This window comes from Gouania willdenowi, chromosome 11 (assembly GCF_900634775.1).
Source record: "Gouania willdenowi chromosome 11, fGouWil2.1, whole genome shotgun sequence".
Classification (NCBI taxonomy): domain Eukaryota; kingdom Metazoa; phylum Chordata; class Actinopteri; order Blenniiformes; family Gobiesocidae; genus Gouania; species Gouania willdenowi.
In genome coordinates, this window is record NC_041054.1 from 16650167 (window position 1) to 16665890 (window position 15724).

Here is a 15724-nt window from a genome sequence, read left to right on the forward strand (position 1 = left end):
GTGTAATGTAATTAACTATCCTTATATAACATGAATTAACAGTTTAATATAATAATAATAATAATAATAATAATAATAATAATAATAATAATAATAATAATAATAATAATAATAATAATAATAATAATGTATTAGCTAACATTAACTAACATACCAGTTAAATCATTAATAACCCATAATGAAAGCTTAGTATTAGTAGTGTTAGTATTTCAAACATTGCTAAATGTTATATAATGTAATTATTCATTCTTATGGATGCATCACTTATTAATATAATAGTAAAATGTAATGTATTACCTTAAGTAAGGTAATGCAAGACAGTAGTAATCTGACATAAACCTTAATAAATGTATAGGAGTTCCTCAAAAGCAAACTGTTCTATTTATTTAGCCGTGTGGTTTCAGGTTTAAAGGGATATACTCTATAATCGACCAAAATTACAGAAAGCTACATTGAAAGACAACTGTGTATGCAAAGTGTTCTATTAGGAATCAGAGGCAATTTAGAAGCTGCATATATGATAAAAAAGCACTTTAACTTATTAAGTCCCAGCCACTTTTCGCTGAAAATCACATACCCATAACAAATAATGTTTTTTAAGCTTCTGCGTGACCCACATGGCACATTTTTGTTCAGAATGAAGTAGGATCCTAGGTTATTACAGATGATGTGAAATTTTGGAAATATATGATACTGAGTGACAATAAATCATGTTTTAAATAGAGGAATCTGTAGTCCGCACAAAAAAAAAAAAAAAAAAAAACTAAAGATTTACATGAAATATAAAGCAAATTCTCATTGTTGAAGGCCATAAATGCAGAAATAATTGAACTACTGTATGGACATCAACTGTAGCAAGTTTGGAGATAATACTAAACAATAGGCCAAAGATACACATTTTTGCACATGTGGAGGTTCACAAGTTTGAAAAACTGTGACTACTCAAGGAAGTGCTCTATTCATGTAACTCCAACTGGTTTCATGATGTTAACATCTGATTAAAGTGTATTTCTTGTTGAGTCTGCATGGATCTGTAGTAAGATGGCTGACAGTGACATCCAAATGCTTTTGTTTCCTGGTAAGTGCAACATCAAAATCCATCAGCCGTAAAGTTCCTGGTCTTCATAGGAATAACAATATAACGACAAAAGAACTGAATGACACGTAACTAAGTGTTAAAATGTTGGATTGCGATGCTATTTCACGCAACGTCAAAATGATATGTGAACGCTGATCTAAAATTTCCATTGTGGCGATGTCCACATATAAAGGGATATTATAGGAGTATTTAAGGGCTGAGAGTTGATATAAATGACTCAAAAGACATTTCTTAATTGAATCGATAACAAAGTTCTATTATTCATCTTTAGACCTATCATCATGTGATTGGTCACGTATCTCATTAACAATAATTCTAATCACACAGATCATTAATTCTTCATGAAAATGTTACTGTGTCATCATGTCGTGGTGCTGCTACTGTCGATATGGTCATGGGGACAACTTCCTGTAGTGTAGACAGTGAAAGCCATTAGCAAGTGGAGACAAAAAGTGCAACTGTTCAAACATAATGCAAAACCAAAGGTCATTATTTCTAAAAGACAGAAATCTCTTAAGTATATGTGTATCATGATAGTAAACTTAAATATTCTTTATTTATGCTTTCCCTATTTATCAGGTCATTGCACTCATATTTGGGGAGGTGAATTAATTAAATTTAAAAAATATTAGGATGCCAAAGTACAAAATGTAGATGCCAATGTGAAAAATAAACCAAAGTTTGTGAGTTTTTAAATATTTTTTTCAATACAATAAATTGAGGCTCAGTGCGAGGTTGCTCGAGGCTAATATCTAACAAGGCTTGGCTGGGTGCTGCCTTTTTCTGTTGATAATTAACCGTGTTGACTAGACTGGTGCTCTAGGCTCCATTACAAAGTTTAATATGTATTGTGTTCCCATGATTTTAGGTTAGCTCATTATTTGTATTTGATCTTCTCAAAGACTGTTTGCCTCAAAGTCAGGGTTTATTTTACAGGTTGTTTTAATAACTGTTTAATTCCAGAAGGTAAGTGGAAGTAAACAAGTTTCTCCTCAGTGTAAAACTCTGACATTTGACTAGTCTCTGCATCTTTGCCTTTTATTTGTCTATGACTGAATCCTTTGCATTGTTGCCTTTTTCACACCTTCTTTAACCTGTGTCTGCCTTCCCCTGTGAATATTGTCACTACTTTAAGCCTTTCTTTCTCACACCATTTCTCTTAAAAGTGTTTTTCATTCCCCCCCCCTCCCCCTTTTGCCTATTGTCTTCTCCTGGGGTCACTAAACAGACAAGATGTGTTTTTGTTAACTGCATTTCTGTGCTACATCATTATGTTCTCTTGTCCTGTGCACCCTAAAACCTGATCCCCCTTGTTTGCACTTTTTTTGTTCCTCTCTCCCTGTTGCTGAATGATGATTAGTCTAAGTAAGCCCACAACATTAATGCATGCAGTAGGCAACAAAAGCATTAAGTCTTATTCTGGTTTTAATCTCACTCATCGCCCCTGCAAGACAGAAAGCCATTAACCCTCTGTTCACCCTTTCATTCCCTATGCACAAACACATTTTGAAAAGTCAAATTACTGTCAAGCCCCTTTCTTTTTTTGAAATTAGTCACAAAAAGTTAACCAGTATATATTTAGCTTCATCATTATGGTGTAATAAGAACCAAAGTAAATGAGAAGATACCAATGTCCTGATTGAGATGAAAAGTAAACACATCTGTATAAAGTTGATAGATTTTTTAGATTAAGCGATATCCAATGGTGACCGCAGATGGAGGAATGAAGAGGAATTGATGACACAAACAATGCAGTCATGCAAAGACAGCTGCGGTTTGCTGTGGTTTAGGTTTGAAGGAGATTGGGGTCTTTGAACTTTCTGCTTGAGAAAAGACCAATTTTTTTATTCGGCAAGTTGGAGGCTCAGTCAGAAAAGTTCACATAGTCTATCACACTACACTTTATGTCTTTCGCACACACACACACACACGCGCGCGCACTCACAGTTTGATGAGACCTCCATCTTCAATCCCCTCATTAGCGCCAAACCACATGTTGGATCGATAAATGCTAGCTTGAAAAACACGATGGCTAAAGCTCAGTGTCAACATTGAAAATCTTTGATTTAAGTTAAAATGTGTTATTTAGGTAAATATGAATCCTATGGCAGTCACACATCTTTTATTCTCACAACAATTTTAACAAACATTTCTAACCATAAAAATCACCACATGCTAAAGTGATCTAGCCAGTATTATTAATAGTTACAGAGGAAGTTGATATATTTTCATTAATCAGGAATAAAGCATGAATGTTTCCCTATAACTTTTGTATTTTTTGGTAATTAGTAATATCTTAATAGGAGCAATGTGTGAAATCAACGACATTGTTTCGAGTCTGTCGACAACCATAACAACATGGCCAGCAACATGCACACTTCAACAATTTCAAAGAAAAACTGGTATTGAGTGAAAAAATGAGCCATCTACAGTTTTACTTTACCAGCCACCAGCCATGTCAACTTTTGGCCTCATCTTTGAGGAGGAAAAAACTGCTGCTAAGCTAAGCTAGCATGGAGAACAGCTGAACTGTGACAGCCATAACCAACCAACTTCATCATGTATGTTTGGCTGAACTGCAAATGGGCCCCCGGAGACCTACAGACACACTGTCAACAAGGTGGTGAAATGCTGCTGGTTCATAATGGTATTCATACATCGACGTCAGAGCCAAAATGGTGGAACAGTGTAGTGTTTATAGGCCTATGTGGTAAACGCCAAAGTCAATTACACATTTTTATATGAAGGGAATATATACTTTTTTATTATGCATATAATGTATAGCAGTGACGTGCCGTGACAACTAGGGTTGGTTAGGCACGTCGCAAATCGAAAGTCACTTCTAATTTTTTTCAGAAAAAGCTGTTTTTCTCAGCCTTTTGTCACAAACTGGCAATTTGTGTGAAACTTGCCTATATTCAACTGCGGATTACAGAAGAATGAAACAAGCTAGAAACAAAAATCTTTTTTCTGATGAAATTAGAGACTTTAATCTTTCATTATTTAGATTGTCATAGTAAAAAAATTTCTGTGGGTCTAACCCTAACCCTAAAATCAGTCAAAATGCTCAACATATACATTTCAGGGCAGCTCCACCCAGAGTGCATAACTGGGATTGGGGCGCGCAACGACTGATTTAAGTAGAGGGGGGAATAGCGCGCAGCCAAAAATAGCGCTGCTGTGCAGCTTTTTGGAGTTATGAGCATGGAAGAATAGAGCCCTAAATGATTGATGAAAGAAAATAACCCAGTGTATCCTTTAGTTGAATAAAGACGAGAAACGTTGATGTTGCAAGAGGACATTATTAACTTATATGTAGTCTAGGTAAGTGATTTAAGATACCTATAATCAGTCACATTTGGTGTCTTTGTTCGAATATATTTAATATAACACCAAAAAAAATGAAACAAAGTGATAGCACAACCTAGATCATTGTTGCTTTGGCTTTCTTTTATGCTGCAGAAAGTTGTGAGAAAATGTACAAACAAATAATTGTGTTTGCACGTTGGAAAAGGAAAAGAGAAGATGCCAGAGTTAGAGCAGGTGTTTGTGAGGAAGGTGGCGGACTGTAGCTCTAATTCATTTTCATTAGTTTGAGTTAATCGGCTGCTCAAATATTTGGCTATTCTAATAGATTTTTTTGTACAGCTAAGAAAGACAATCAAGGCAGTGTGTAAGTAGGGATTACGCTGGTCTTACAATGAAATACTCAGTGTTTGAGAACAGGTGATATACTAGCTTTAGTGTATTTAAGGGAGACTTATGTACACATTATCAAGATAATAAAAAGACTTGCACTAAATTTCCCATGAGTTTTAGATGTTTGCGCATTATAAAGTTAATGGAGGATAGATTAACACAAACTCATCTGTTGCAAATATGTTATTATGAATCTCCAACATGTACAAACTACAGCCTACAGTAGGGTGGTTCACATAATTAATTTTCACTAAATATTGCCAGATTGCTTTTTGCCTTGCTCACATTGATAATGTAAGCATCTGTGTCAAAAATGAAGTCAATCGCTGCACATTTTGGGGTGGCACACTTTTTCACAATGTTGACATTTTTCTGTTCTCAGAAATAGTGTTGTATTGTTCTCTCTCGTTCACTATAAATACAGGGAGAAAATATTGATGACCACACTTCCCTTTATATTGTTAAAGTTTCTGATTTCCAAGAAAGTTACGCGTTCTTTGGTTGAGCAATAAACAATTGCGAAAAAATGTGCCACCCTGTATGGATGTTATATCGGTCCAATTTTTGGTACAAATGTTCAAAATATCAATAGGAAGAAGACAAAATGCGATCTGGCATAATTTGAAAACATTTTTTTATATACCATTATATTATGAATCAACCCAGTCTCACAGAAAAATGTGTAATAGCAACATTTGTGCACAAGCAATATTATAAGCAATATTATAAGCATTTTACGTATGAGGCTCTTAGATCGTACGATGCCTACAGTTTCTTCTACCCAGTCTTTTCAACGGCCTGACGTCAGGTCATGTGACTGCTGATTCCGTATATTTTAGTGGCAAATTGCCTTACTTCAAGATAGAATGTGGCTTTAGAAATTTTTTTTATGACATTTCTATTGAGAAATGTACCCTTAACTTTCATTGTATCCATTCGGTTCATATATAAGATCCGTAATTTGTTCGTTTTGACGTACATTCATCACGCTTTTACCTGTTGCTCCGGTGTTGCTAGAACGCTTAGAACATACCGGAAGGTGTTGAATTACATGTTTACTTTTTAAAACCATTGAATTACGTGAATTATTTTTTTTGTTTTACAATTATTATTATTATTAATATTACTCATGTTCTTTCACATTTGAATATATCTCCACATATCGAGGCTAAAGTGTAGTTCAAAACTGTTTAAAACCTTGTAATGATGGAACAATGTAAAAAAATAAATAAACATTTTGCACCTAAAATTCTTGCAAAATTGCTTGTGGACAGATGTTGCTATTAAACATTTTGCTGTGAGACTGGGTTGCGTGAAACACCCTAGCGTATATGCATCATGTATTTACTGTGTAAGTCACGTTTTTTTTTTTTTTTTTTTTTGTCCCTGTGTGTATCTGTGTGGGGTTGAAGTGCTAAAGTCAAGATTGAGATCTGCCAAGTCTTTCTTGAGTGGAGGGGACAGGTTTAACCCTGCGGTTTCTAGAGCTTGATTGATGTCAGCAGCGTGGGTTCAAATGTGTTTCTGCCTCTTGTCTGTGGGTGTTTTCTACATCACAGTGGAATGCCCAGCATTGACCAGAGGGTAGTATTGGGCTACAGCCGCCTTGTGTAGCAGTTTTCTTTTTTTAGGTTCTCGAAAGAATTGTAGCATTTGAAAGTTTCTGTGAAATTTGAGTGATAAGAAAAAAATATATACTGTATGTACATTAACTCACGTTAATGTTGTTCCCTCATTTTACAATCAGAGAACAAAAAAAACCCCTGAAGGCCAGGCTGCTGCTCCAGTGCATGCTCTACAATTGTAAAGCTTGTCTACGACCAGTTTGGAATTTCGGCCTCTCTGTCGGTTTTCTTTGAAGATAGGATATATAGTTTTTCGACGTTCATTTATTTCTCGAAGGAATTGATCATTCATGCCAAATTGCGTAGCTTCAAGTTCCCTACCTTTACTTTTAACCGGGATTTTCTGTTGAAAGTGTTCAAATTTGGCAATGATAGGGCGATTACCTCTACGTGGACCGAGATGATGGACACGATGAAAGGTGATGTTTTTCACGGTTTCTGCCGGGATTTTAAGCGCAGATGACATGAAGTTTTTCAGCAGAGCCTCTGGGTCGTCGTTGGGGGTTTCTGGAATGCTTGAGAATATCACATTGTCTCGCATACTGCGAGATTGGATATCCAGGACTGTCTCTTTAAGAAGCTTGTTTTCATTTTTCAGCTCTTTTACCTCCGAGGTCACCGCAGATATAGCCAAATGGATATCGTGATTGACTTTTTGTAAGTCCTGAATTTGTTGGTAGGCAAATTCCAGGCTGACCTTCATTTCCTGAAAGTCTTGGTGCAGTAAATGGACCACACCCAGCCTCTTATTGATACATTTTAGGATCTCTGTCAGATTCTGCCTCCAGATCTGACGTTGAATGCAGATGTTAAAGCATCACCTGTTTTCAAACTGCCGTCTCTGATTTTTGTTCCCGTGACTGTCAGTTTGTGAAAAGCTTGACAATTTCCCTGCTGATCGTAACTCTATTCGTTTGTATTAACAAAATGAAGGCTACACAGTCATTTTCCGCACAATGCATTTGGGAAGTCATTGTGAAATGAGAGCGTGTGTTTCTCCCATCTGTATATTTACCCACAAATGTTTAGGGAAATATCAGTTATTAACCTGCTGATAGACGTGCAATTTTCTTGTCATTATCACTTAGGCAAAATGCCACAGACAATGACCAAAGAAAAGAGCCCAACTCAGTGTCAGTATCAGTGACTGTGAAATTGGAAAAGTGGGATAAGAAAGCAGAAAAAAAAGATTATGGAGAAGGTCTGGGACTTGTTTTTTTTTTTTAAACACAAGGGTAGGAAAAGGTAGTTGTAATGGGTCACTGGTGCACTTAATCATGTAAGTTCCGAACTTAAAGAATTTAGGAAATGAGAAACGCTGAGATGTGCTTTTAAATGAGGTAAAAAAAAAAAAAAAAAAAAAAAAGTGTTACATTATACACCAAAGCTGTGCTGCGACGGCTGCTGTAGGGCAAAAGCGGTGATTCAGATTCTTCTCTCACAGAGGAAACTTCAGTGGCTGGTACTTCGCAGGGTTTTTCTCTACAGTTTTTTGCTGATTATGAAGCTTTGGGAGACTTACATTTAGTGGACAAGTGCTCTTCTAGTCTTGATTGCTGTCCTTTCAGCTACTGATAAGTAAGTGAATGTTCAGGCATCCTTTTACCTATTTACCTGAAGTAGACATGTGTGTTTTTTGTAGGAGAGAACATGCAAACACAGGTCCACCCTTTAGTGCTGCTAGTAAACTATTAAAACACAATACTGGCAGTTCAAAATCTTTCTATTCCTTATGCTTCTGCATTCAAAGTATGAATTAAAGATTCCAATAAAAAAAATTAGAAATGAAGACTAGAACTGCAGTCCGTTAGTCTTCCCAGCAATGAAAAACTGATCCTAAAATGAATTTACTTTTTGAATAGAACAAAATAATGACTTGTTCAACATTTCTACAAGTTTGGTGTAATTTTCACAAGGTCCTTGATATTGTCCATATATTATGAATAAAATAACTATTTGAACAACCGTTTGATATTAAATAATTCACAAAGCTTGGCATCCTGTATGTTCCCCAGCTTGTTAACAAAAACAAACTAGATTATTAACGCTGTGCAAATCTGCATCATATCAATGTGTATGACTAAAAGTATTAAGAAAATAAATAAAATAAATAATAATAAATATAATAATAATAATAATAATAATAATAATAATAATAATAATAATAATAATAATAATAATAATAATAATAGCAGCCACAACTAATTATATGTTACATTCATTAGTGGAGCTTAAAAAAGAAATGCATACACTAAAAATATATATAAAAAAAAAATGTTGTGTTATTGCATAAAAAATGTGTTGCATTTATCTCAACTGCATTCATCTCATGTACAGAAGCATTATGAACCAGTCAGTGAAATTACACTAACAGGTGGTATTGCTAGACTTGTTCAGGAATTAGTCTGACACAATCCCATTAAAAATTGTCATGTCATTGTTACTTTTTCCCCACTGTCACACAGGACTTCCGAGCTAATGCGGTGAAAACGTTACATGACGACACTGGCAGCTCCTGACAAAGAAGACGGAGTTAACTTCATTCCCTTAGAAGTGTTGTATCTCTGTGTAACAGTCTGCTCAACTCCTTCCACCATTCAGTGAGCAGCAAAAGGCTTTTTAGTACCCATAAGCTGGTGGGAAAAACATCAAGGCAGACACCCCAGGAAAGATGATTTAATCCAAGTAGGGGAAAAAAAAGGGGACATTGCTGTCTGGTCGAGCTTGGACACCCCTGAGGCTGGAACAGGATGGATCAGAGCTAAATTAAAGTCCATCTTGGACAAGTCCTCCCAACTGTGGGCTCTACACGAGGATGTAGGAGCCTGAATACACCCAGAGGGGGTTTCATTGAGTGCTTTAGGTTCTTCTTTGTCTCACAGCTATTACACCGTTTGATTCCTCATGTCCAAATGGTTCCAGTAGTGGTCGACTGGGAAGGGACAGACAGGAATAGCGGGTACTCTGCAGGGTGATGGATATCATCCAAGCCACTGATTCCCAGAGACTGGATTGCAAAAGATTTTATTTGGGTCGCCAAATAAATTTGCAATATTAGGGTAGCTCCACTCGTTCCACCCAGGTCCCACAAACTGACGTCATCACGCTCATTTACGACATACGCATTGCATTACGTCCTCATTAAGCGACTCGGTTTGTTGTCGACAGTACATGCTGTTAATTTCATATCTTCTGTTGCGTAGGGTAATTATGCGTCCAGATTTATCCAGTGTTACAGACTGAGTGTACCTCCGTACTGAGGTTGTAACCTTACCCTGAGCCTAACCTAGTCCAATAAACAAATAAAACATGTGTTCGTACACTTTAAAAACGAAAAAAAAAAATAGCAAAAATACATTTTCCGGTAGTGAGCAACCATTTACCGGAAATATATGCTCATAATCGATCTCAGTACGAGGTAAACTCAGTTCATGACACCGGATACGTCATCTTTTCATGGCTGTATTGTACGCAACACGTTAATTCAAAAGACCGTAACTCTGCTCATTTTTGTTCTATAAGAGAAATTCCACCAGTTTATAAATGCTAAGAAGTTGCTTTTTTTGCGGTAATTTTACTCACATGTGACGGAAACATTAAAGATGCCCCTCTGTTTTTCCATTAAAACAAAAAATGCTGGTTTACCTATTCAAGATAAGATAAGGTGATGCAGAAATGGTGATGAAAATAGAATGTTGAATGTCACACATGCTATGCCATGACTGGTTCCAATCTTATACCTTTCTGGCTGTAATTGGATGATTAAAATAAAAATGTCCTCATCACATAAGATGATTCTGTCTGATGGACTGTACATTTCATTATGGCCATAATGTGTCTCAATACCAACTACTTTACTCCATCTATACACTTTAACAGCTAACTCTTATACTTTATATGTCATCGTATATAGGTAGTCATCTTGAAACAATCAGATTTGAGCAAAATTTGTTTAAAGTCACTGAGTCTTCAAACCAAAGTTTGCAGCTTTACTAAACCTACTGTAATTCTTACGTTATCCCCTCCCCTCAGGTTGAGTTTCATTCTCTACAGAACTGTGAAACTGCTCACATTGCCTGCAGAAACAGTTTTTTACTTCAATTTTCTAACCTGTATTTACTCCTCTCTTGGACCTTAGGCTCCAATAAGGACTAGACAAATACAGTGTAAACAAATATAAATGGAGTTGGCCAACCCTTACTGGATGTTAATTAAAAACAATATATTTGCAAACCCCATACCTATATTTTATTGATTAATGATGAAAATGTCTGGTTTAAATATGCTCTTGAGTAAGAGATCACAATAAATAGGCATTTGACAATCTAGAATCCTGAACCCGCACAGTATGTTATCAAAATATAAGATTCTTAAAAAAAATAATAACAACAAATCCACATGAACATGCATCAGCAACAGTGGGGAGAAAAAAAAACTCCCTTTTAACAGGAAAAATATATATACTGTAAGAATAAGAATATATATAAGGATCTGATTTAATAAGGCCCCGTTTACACATGAACATTTTCAAGTGAAAATGCAAAAGTTTTGTCTGTCTGTTTACACTGTAAAGGCGTTTTGGTGCTTGAAAACTGAACTTTTTAAAAATGCTTCCCTCTCTGTCTCCATGTAAACAGAGAACCGACACTTCCTGTGTCACAGGCATGCTCACTACGTGTCTCGCACTGATTTGAATAGTATTGGACAGCAAATGGGTTCAGGCTTAAAGAGAGATCGGCTTTATTCGGCTTTGGGCCGTATTCTGTCGGGTAGGGCCAGGTCGGGTCTAACTTTGTAGGTCTGATTTAAGCTCTACTCTTACTTGTGATCAGCAGAAATGTCTCTACGCATGAACTTAATTTTGGTTAATTGCAAAATATGTTGGCCTGGTATGTATACTACATTTTCATGTAAACAGAGACCATTTTGAAAAATGTTGCCGTGTGAATGCTGAACTTTTTGGAAACAAAAAGGGAAAATGTTGTCGTGTAAACAGGGCCTTAATCTACAGCTCTGCTGTGGACCTATGTTACTCAGCAGATTGTTAAAGTTTTAAAATCAATGCTTCTGTGTGCTAGAATTAAAAGTTTTTAGCCTTGGTTGTTCAAAGGAGGTCATTATATTTGATTCAAGTTTCTCAATTGTTTGTTTCCATTTTGACAATACTCTCTTAAAACTTGAGAGTTCAGCTACTGCTCAAGGTAATGTCAAATACAAACTTAAATCAGCAGAAACATTTTACTGCCGTTGTTTGGTTTCTCATTTGAAGGAGAATCTTTGTAAGAGTTTACAGTAATAATACATATTATCGGATTTAATTTTGGAAACCATATTTTTTTTTTTTTTAACTTTCCATTTTCCTTTCATTTTGTCCTATTTTTTTTAGATTGTGAGAAAACCTGACAGCAGTCCACTAGAAGGATTGATGGGTTAATTCGTTTTGATCCGATTTATCATGTAATTTTTCTTGCATCTACCAGATTGGCTTCTTCCATTTGAGTGATTATAGTCTTGTTTTGTGTGATCTGCACTTTAATCCTGGGCCCAAGCCTTCAGAAGTCAGGTCTCAGAGGCATGTTATCACTGCTAATACTGCAGATAGATTTTCTGATATGTTTGACCCTCTTTTAGTCATTGAGTGCCTCAATTTTTACAATCATTGTGTAACAATTTTGGATCAGGTGGCTCCTGTTAAATCCAACTTTTCTGCACAGAAAAAAGCGTGCCCTTGGATAAATGAAGATATTTTAAGTCGTAAGAGACTGTGTCAAAAGACTGAATGCTTGTGGATATCCACAAACCTTGAGGTGCACAGGCTCAATCTCAGGGATCTTCTGTTGTCATACAATGAAATGGTTGAGAACGCTATATCTGACTACATCAGTCAACTGGTAACATTGAATAAGAAAAATCCCAAAGTGTTGTTTGACACGATAAATGATCTTGTATGTCCTGTTGCTCCAGTCACCCCTGTCTTTTGTGAAGCTGACAGCAATGCCTTTTTGAAATATTTTAATGAAAAAATTAAGATGATTTAGAATAAAATCACGCCCTTTTTGTGTGGTACCCCCGCTGTCTTTGAGCCTGTCTCCAGCATGTGGTCCTCATTTAGGACTGTGACATTTGTCGATATTGACCAAGATGAAACCCTCCTCTTGTTTATCTGACGTCCTCTCCTGTAGGCTCTTTAAAAAAGTGTTTGAGGTAATTGACCCTTGGGTCACCTAAATGGTTAACTACTAAAAAAAGGCAAGTTTAGACCTGACGAACCTCAATAGTTTCAGGCCTATTTCAAAGCTCCCGTTCTTGTCTAAGATTCATGGTGGTCTGTGATCAGCTGACATCTTTCCCAGATCAAAGTAACATCCATAAGACGTTTCAGTCCGGTTTTTGTAAACAACAGTCCATGGAAACTGCCTTACTGAAAGTGTCCAGCGACATTATGATGTCTGCTGATTTGGGAAAATGCACTGTTCTGGTTCTCTTGGATCTGTCCTCAGTCTTTGACACCTTCGTCCACCAGGTCCTGCTGAGAAGACTGAGAGATCAAGTAGGACTGTCAGGGTCAGTTCTACAGTAGTTCTCCACATGTTTATCTGGGTGTAGTTATAGTGTTTCAGCAAACCAAATAAGGTCTGAGTCAGCGGGATTGTTGTATGCAGTCCCTCAAGGTTCCATTTTGGGTCCTGTCCTCTTTGTTGTAATTCACCCCCTTGGGAAAAATTGTTCAAAGGTTTAGTTATGTTTCTTACCACTTCTTTGCTGACAATATCCAGCTTTACTGCTCCTTTAAGCTGTCTGAGATCCAGAAGCTTAACTCCTTGCTCTACTGTTTGGTGGAAATAAAACAATGGCTAACCAAAAACTCCCTGCAGCTAAATGCAGACAAAACAGAAACTCTGGTGATTGCCCTCGATGACTCAATTCCAGGGATGAAACAGTATTTAGGTGACTGAGGCCAGTCTGCTAAACCAAGCCTTAGAAACTTGGGAGCGATCTTTGACAAAGACATGTCATTAGTGCAGCACTGTAAGCAGCTGATGGGGAACTGCTTCTTTCAACTAAAGAACATCTCTAAACTCAGGAAAATGGTGTCTCAGAATGATTTGTAGATCATCATCCATGCGTTTGTGTTTTCTCATTTAAACTATTGTAATAGTTTATTCTCATGTCTAAACAAGAAGGAGCTGCCTCGTCTGCAACTAGTGCAAAACTCTGCAACGAGAATCCTGACCCATACAAATAGGATGACTCACATATACCCTATTCTAAAATAACTCCATTGGTTGCCAGTGTTTTATAGGATCAATTTTAACATTCTGGTTCAAGCTTTCAAAGCCTTGCAGGGTCAGGGCCTTACAACTCTGCTCGCACTATAAGGTCTGTGGATCACAGTCTGCTGATGGTTCTTCGCACTCGTTTCCGGACCAGAGGAGACAGATCTTTCCAGGCTGTTGCTCCCTTTGGAACTATCTTCTGCTCTCTCTGCTTTCGATTGTCTCTGTTGACACCTTCAAAAGCCAACTAAAGACTAATTTATTTGTCCAAGCTTTTAACTACATTAGCTATTTTGGGCTGCTATGATTTTATGTGGTCTTGGCCTTCTATAATGTGTGTACCTTTTTTTTCTAAACTGTGTATTTGGTGTACTTTTTCATTTTAAGCTGTGTTGTGAAACACTTTGTGGCTTTTTTGTCTGTGAAAGAGACTATACAAATAAATGTTTTACTTTCCATTTTCACTTCACTTTGTCCTATTTTTTCTAGATTGTGGGAAAACCTGACAGCAGTGGTGTGGCTAAATTATCAAAATTGTTGCGTTCATGTCATTGCTAATAAGCTCTGAGGATAAAAAGTGAGAAAAATAGAAGGATTGATGGGTTCATTGGTTTTGATGCAATACTTACATCGACTGATTGGACGGTCGATTTATCATGTAATCCTTCTTACATGTACCAGGTTGGCTTCCTTTGTGCCTTTATGACAGGGATGAGTCCCCATTGCATTGATTAGCATTGAGCTAGTAGCAGATCTCCTTACAAATTTTGGTCCCCACTGACACAAGAGCATCTGGGATATGCTGCGGTTTCATGCATCAGTGAGAAAATTATTGTGTTCAAAAGAGTATTTGTACATGAATCCGTGTACATTTAATTCTATGGACCATAACAGTGTTACAGATTCGGACTTCCAACATCAATACCTCTTTAACGAAACGTCATCGACACAAATTACGCCGTTTTGCTATCAGTGTGAGGACAACGTGCTAGAAGATTATTTTATCAAACGAAGCAGAGTAAAAGTCCGCCCCGTCTGTGGGTCCCTCTGTGTGGTGAGATGAAAACATGAAGCTCTCGTTCTTGTTTCCCCGTAAATATCAAAATATCACAAAAACAGAAGATTTAATTTTCAAACAGAAAAATGTTGCTTGTTTGGTTTTTGATTTTTCTGTAATTCTGTTTTGGTTTTAAGTCAGTAAAAAAAAAATAACCACACCATTGTTATTTTGATTTGGCTTTAAAACGGAAATAACCAAAGAATGAAGGGTACACAAATCTACATTTGCATGGCATACATGTTTCAAAACACAACAACAGTAGGAACTGATAAATGCACTTGTTGCAGATATGCATTCATATCTTAGCACAACAGCTTGTTATCGGGTCACTTACCGAGATAGATTGGGAACACAGCACACACTTAAGACAACTTTGACAAATGAATACATCTTCAGGTAAACATCGAACAGGTTATTTATTTTCATGTGAATGCCTCTGTGTGAACTAGAGTTAAATAGGTTACCTATTGTAATTATGTAACCACATCTGTGTGCACTTTAGCACAGGTGCTAATTGGTTAGCTTTACTTCTAAATCCGCCAAAGGGTTAAAAGTCAACATAGTTCAAGTACATAGCTGTTGTTAGTTGTGTTTTAATATTCCTCTAATCATTTGAAATTAAAGTTTTCCTCCTGACAATAGGGATGTATGCACTGTGTACAACTTCCTATGTGTCTGTTTGTTTATGCATGAGTGATTCATGGTGAAGAGGTTGCTCGTGAAGCAGGCACTCTGGCACTGTGACAGAATGAGGTCGCCCCCGCTGCAGAAAGACATGCTCACCGTGTCAGCCTCGTCTTTGCACATAAACACACAACAACACATGCACACGCACGAGGCAACCACCTCACTCTGTCCCTGAAGTCAACTTGGATAAGTGCGATGCCTTTGGGTGTAAAACACAAGCCCGTTCCCAGAGACTCACATAAACACAAAGGAAGTGCTTGTATACACAATAGGACGA